Source organism: Crinia signifera, chromosome 3 (genome assembly GCF_055691185.1).
Source record: "Crinia signifera chromosome 3, ASM5569118v1, whole genome shotgun sequence".
NCBI classification, from domain to species: Eukaryota; Metazoa; Chordata; class Amphibia; order Anura; family Myobatrachidae; genus Crinia; species Crinia signifera.
The window spans coordinates 241,279,916-241,286,090 of NC_139219.1; positions in this window are offsets into that span (position 1 = coordinate 241,279,916).

Consider the following 6,175-nt stretch of genomic DNA (forward strand, 5'->3'; position numbering starts at 1 on the left):
TTGGATAGTGGTCAGGGCATTATGATATATAAGTAGACAAAGTTTTATATTGAGTTTCCAATCTTAAACTGTGCATGTGCAGTCTAATGCTGGACAGCGTCTGCCTGGCTGATCCCATCTCTGTCTGTGCGGTTCTGCGCAGTGTAACACTGCCCGCACCTGCACACCCATGTACAAAAATCAATTGTGTGGGTGGCCGGTATGGGGCAGGGGGGCATTTTTTTATTAAGGAAACCAATCTCCAGCAATCCCGGGATTGAGCATTTTTCAATCCAGAAACCCAGGATTGAAAAAAGTGTCCTGCTACTGGCATCCCTGGCATCAGGTTATTATACAGAGGTTTATAGAGTACTGTATATTCTTCCTTCATGTGTACTTCATTCGATAGCATCTAATCCCTCAGTTGTATGCCACTCTAATACTTATTTTAGTATCAACTCCTGATGCAGATATGTTCATATAAACCCTACTTATTATAAGTAAAGAAATCTTTCATTATCGAAGGCGTACTCTTCACCATCCACCTTCTTGGCTGTAACCTAAAATAGGTGTTCACAATTCAACAATGTCATCTGCATGTGTGCCTACCATTACTAAAAAGTGTAAGCAGTGTACATAATCACAATGATGCAAGCATAAATCACAATGACGCAAGCAGCAATAGTGTGGATGGTCCTGGATCTCCAAAAAATGAAGATGGAATGGTCAAACTCAGTTCCGTATAGTGCAGTTTTCCCACCAGCAACACACAAACAAAGGACAGTTCATTGAAGGTAGAGGGGTTACAGCTGCTGGTAACAGTTTATAAAGCCTTTGCGAGGCCAGTTAAGCAAAGAGACACTGGTATATATTTGTGCAAATTACCCCTTTCTACTTGACCTTTTAGATGTATATTTGTTTTACACTATTTTAGCTGTACTTTTGGTTTTCTTGCACACTCATCTGAGATCCTTCCATTTTACCTAACTTTTCCACTTTACTGTATCTCACTTGAAGGTTTGATTACATTTCCTCCTGAGAATGAAATAGTGGTGTAGGGTTCCCGACACCAAATGCTATAAGCCTTTTTTTTTTTATTTCTGCAGAAAGATTTTGGTGTAAACGCACCTTATTTAAAATTACTTTCATACACCCAGCATATTTATTATAGAATACGGAATTTATTTAATATTATTGTAGTCTTTCTCAGAACGCTTACGCTGAGTCATGTACAATGTTTGAATCAATGGAGGATATGTAAAACTCAGTAATTGTTAAGCCCTAAATACCTAACTTAACACTTCCTCTTTTCCACATTTTAGATTGATCAGTACATTTAAAACAATCTCTCTTAACATTTTAAGCTGCCATTGGCTGGCGGCCCATATCCTTATCTCCGTGCACAGAACTGGAAAATCAGTAGCACCTGTGTTTTTAGCAGTTTAATGTGAATATAGCAAAAGTGGAAGTTAATATTGATATTTATTTTTAAATATGTCCTAAATATAATAAAATGCACAAATAATAAAAAAACAAGTGTTACTGTTAATCTAAATTAAAGTTGTACCTCAGTTGCCATGATCATTAATTTAAACTCACATTACCTCACTATTTTGGATAAACCTAACCATCCTTAACTGAGAATAAATGCAGACTTTGTCCCTACTGTTAAAATTATGCTAATGTGCCACGGATTTATGCATTTTGTAATGATATCATGTTATTGATTGCAGCTATTCCAAAATAGAAGCAGCACATAACTAGATGAGTTATATTTTGTTTTTCTTGATTACCACAATTTAAATGTATTACTACAGGCACACATCTTTATCATTGTCCAGTTACACATAATAATGCTACTGAAATTAAATCTTTTCTTGGTTGTTCATAATCTTGTTGCTTACCTAAACATTGTTGGATTTTTTCCCCCACTAAAATATCATTATGATGACATCTTGAGGTTACTGGAAATGATGTTGTAAGAATTAATTATTTGTGGATTGAAGTTGTTTCCTTGCCGAGAAAGAGCATCTTGTTTGTGTTTAAGGAGAAAGACAACTAATAATAGAAAATGAGTTTATTTTCCCTTAAATGCTTGGTATTTTCATATAGTTATTCACATAAAAAGAATATGTTTATGAGTTATTTTTTGTATATGGGAAATTCCAATGTTTATCCATTCTGTCTATTAAAGTAACATGAATGTTTCCATTTAGTTCTTTGTCTGTACAGGAATATATAAAGTTGGGGACAAATTGTGGGGGCTTTGTTAGTATCTGGAGTGCCTCTGGATGGGGGTCCACCCACTAAACAAATTGTTTATGCTCAAAGAGATAGGCAAAACCAGTGCTGGTGGCTGCCAATCATAAAATGTATGGACAATTAGAGCCACAGCTATGTTCCCGACCACATAACTGGAGGGTAACAGTTAAGCACGATTTACTTAATTTTTTTTATTTATCCATAAGAAACTTTTTGACTAGGGGTGCCTTGAACAAATGCTGATATTCAAGTGTGCCCTGATTTAAGAAAGTTTGGGATCCACTGGACTAGAGGCATACTTTTCAGTATAGGATTATGGCAACACAGCTGAATTGTCTTATTTAGTTGCAGATTATCTAAAACATGCTACGGGGATAATGTTTGCAGAGGTGCACCAACACTGCACTGTGGATCTGAACACACAGGCTTGGGATTTCAGATTCAGTAATGTGAAAAATTATTCCATTTAAAAAAAAAAAAAACATATCTTTTAATTTAAATGTATTATTGCCATACTGATTTTGTGATATAAAGAAAATTGCAGAAGTAGAAATACCACAGAGAAATTGGTTAAAAAGACTTCTTCATGCAAAGTTATATTACTATTGGCACGGTCATTGGGGGATACTCTATTAGCCATGGTAAATTACTGTGGCTAATGGATTCCCTGAGGGGTAATCAACTAGCCCAAATAGCCAGCACTTATTGGGAATTATGCTTTTTTGAGTTTCATGCATGTAAAACATTATCCTCGATAACCAGCTATCAGAGGAGCAATGACTTTTGGGTCCATGGGTTTATCCTAGATCCCATGTTCTAGCACCCAAAGTTTTTGGCCAATACATTTTTTATCAGTTTAAAAATGACCATGGCTAACTGCATACCCCCAGTTGTTGGAAACAGTAGTGCTATTGTCAGTGTTAATCCATTTTTGTATAGGATATAACAACTGTTTCCTTGGCAATAAAGCATTTCCTCCTACAGTATGACATACCATAAATGTTGGGTTTTCAATACAAATACATAAAAAAAGTTTGTTTTATAAAGCATGAGTTTTCGATGCATCTTTTAATAAATGTAATAAGTTTTTTTAAAGTGGCAATCATTTACATTTCAAAATGAAATGGTTGAAGTTTAAATGATTGCTGCTTTATAAAAACTAGAGATTTCTTACCAAATCTCTCACTTTCTTAATCTCTCACCCTAGTAAATTTCCTCCATGAGCAGCGATGACCCAGGTTGCTAGTATTGTCCAGTTATATGTGATTTACATGTTCAGAAAGGTGTAAGATAAACTTGATGTGTGTGTACCAATGATTTTGGATCACAGTTTTTGGTCCCATCCAAAAAAAGTACAGGTTTATTCTGGTTCACTCCTTCTGGCAAATTCCTTTTAAATGGACAAAACCATGGGCCTTATTCTGGTTCACTCCTTCTGGCAAATTCCTTCTTAGATGTTACTTGTGCAGAGAGAGTTATATTTGGGTGGGGTTTTAATTCAAAGTGAGATCTATATTGCAGTGTAAAAATGAAGCAGCCAGTATTTTCTCTGCACAGAAACAAAATAGCTCATCCAAATCTAATTCTCTCTGCACATTTTACATCTGCCCCCTGCAGTGCACATGCTTTTGTCCATCTAAGAAGTAATTTGCCAGAAGGAGTGAACCAGAATAATCCCCTTTATGTATCCTAATTATGCACCTTTTAAATTCTATTAAAATCCTGATATCCATCAGACTTAAGATTGTGATGAATTAGAACAATACCAAAAGGCATTTGATAAAGAGATCATTTTAAAAATGTAAAGTGTCTAAAGTAATATAAAGTGTGGCTAAATGATCACTTTAAAATGACTAATACTTAAAAAAATAAAAAAGTTAAGCAAGAGTATACAAAATGTTTTTAAACAATAAAATGAAAATAAAGAATAGAAGAATAAAGGCCCATTATTGACACATCATTAAGGACCGTTGTTCACTTTCTCCCTTCAAGAGGAAAGTGAACAACCACTTATTCAGAAGAAGGACTACAGATGATGGACGATGTGCAGGCTGAACAGTTTATTTCGCCCTGTACGATGTTAACGACCATAGCCAAATTGATCTGCATGCATGGACAATGGCTATGGTTGTTAATGATCTGCGGATACGCGCAACGTCGGTCATCATCCATAGTTGAAAGCATACACACTAGACTATCGAAAATGATTTACAACCTGGACAATTCATTCAGGGTCGTTCAGAGTAATGAATTATAATGGAATTGTTTATTGTTGTCTGCCTGACATTCTTGTGTGTGTATGGACCTTAAAAGATGTAGGGCCAGATGTACTAAGCTAGGGGATACCTTCACAGGTATCCGCGTCCCCTCGCGGGGCTCGCTGCGCTTCCCACGCTTCGGGCTCGGTGGCTCGCTGCGCTCGCCACACTATCTATTCTCAACTGCGCGCCGACGTGGATAGTGGGGGTATGAAAAGGTCGGAGGACGCGTACCGCCGCCCCTCGCAGGCTCGCTGCGCTCGCCACGCTTCGGGTTCACGTTCATCGTGGGGTGGCGTTAACTAATTTTGGGGGGCCATTTCACTGTTCAGGGGTGTTTTGTGGGGTTTCTGGCCCATTTAACATTGTTCCCTATGTTGATTTGGGTAAATTGAGGCATTTAACATTGTTCCCTATGGGAAATCGCGGGCATCGCGTCTGGACCATTTAATGCTTTTTTACCCGCCTGCGATGCGACTGACGCGATTTTGATTTTGAGTTTGCATCGCAGACCACTAAAAATTACCCGCGATTCCCGCGATTGTGGCCGTGCTAGGAAACAAGTACCGAAAATTATATTATTGTGATTAAGTTACAAATTATTATTAACTTTAGTATGAGGGTGGACCAAGAATGGATGACAAACAAGACAACAAACACAACCATACATTTCAAACTCTGGGGTTAAACTTTCCAAAAAAAAACACCTATGGGTTTAATTATGCTCAGCCAGATCTCCAGGATTTTACTTCAAATCTGATATCCTTACACATGCAGTGATACAAATATGTTTAAAGCTAACTAAATAATCACTATAGAGAAATGATAGTAATTTAGAAAGGTACATACAAGCCTTGGCTTGCCTATCTTTGAATAAAAATAAATAGAAAAACTGAATAGGTATATAATTTGATTTAAAAACAGCTATATAATGCCATCTCTTCTATTTTACAATAATTGCAGAGGGCATGCATTTTTAATAACACTTTTGCTAACAAAACAGTGCTTGTCGATTATAGGCTGTCCAAAAGTTGAATGCACTGCTACTTTAGGTCAATCACAATAGAAGTGCAAGGGAAAAGTATTGTATTCACATTTGTATTTGTATATACAGTACACCCCCACCCTGGCCTTCTGGCTGGGGTCTCTTTATTATTTATTTATTTTCCCTCTCTCACGTTTGTCACTTTTCCCGTTTTCTGTTTTTCGTTAGTGTGTGACATTTTTCTGGGTTGTGTTTATGACCCTTATGGGCTAACCACTCCCCCACGTACCAAAGCTCTCTCCTTTTGGGGAGAGCTCTGGTCCCCAAGGGTGACTCCGAGCCGCAAGGCAGAGGGAAGCCTACCGAAGGTCTCTCCAAACTTTGGTGTGGAGGACCCACCCACCCTTACCCTTCCGGGGGTTGAGGAAAGAAGGTCTCTGAGCTTCGGTAAGGAGGACCCACGATCCCTATTTTCCCCTCTTTGGCAGAGAGGGGTTAGGGGAGTAACGGGGCTCTTATCCTTTTGGAGAGGGTCCATAAGTACGTATGCCCCCTATGCACAATTGATGTCACTGCACTGGGTGTTGGGAGCACATCTCGGGCTCCCTGAGTTTCTTCAAACTCATGACTGTCATAACATTTCTCAATACACCAGAGACAAATCTTGCACAAGGCAGCCTAGAAACCAAGG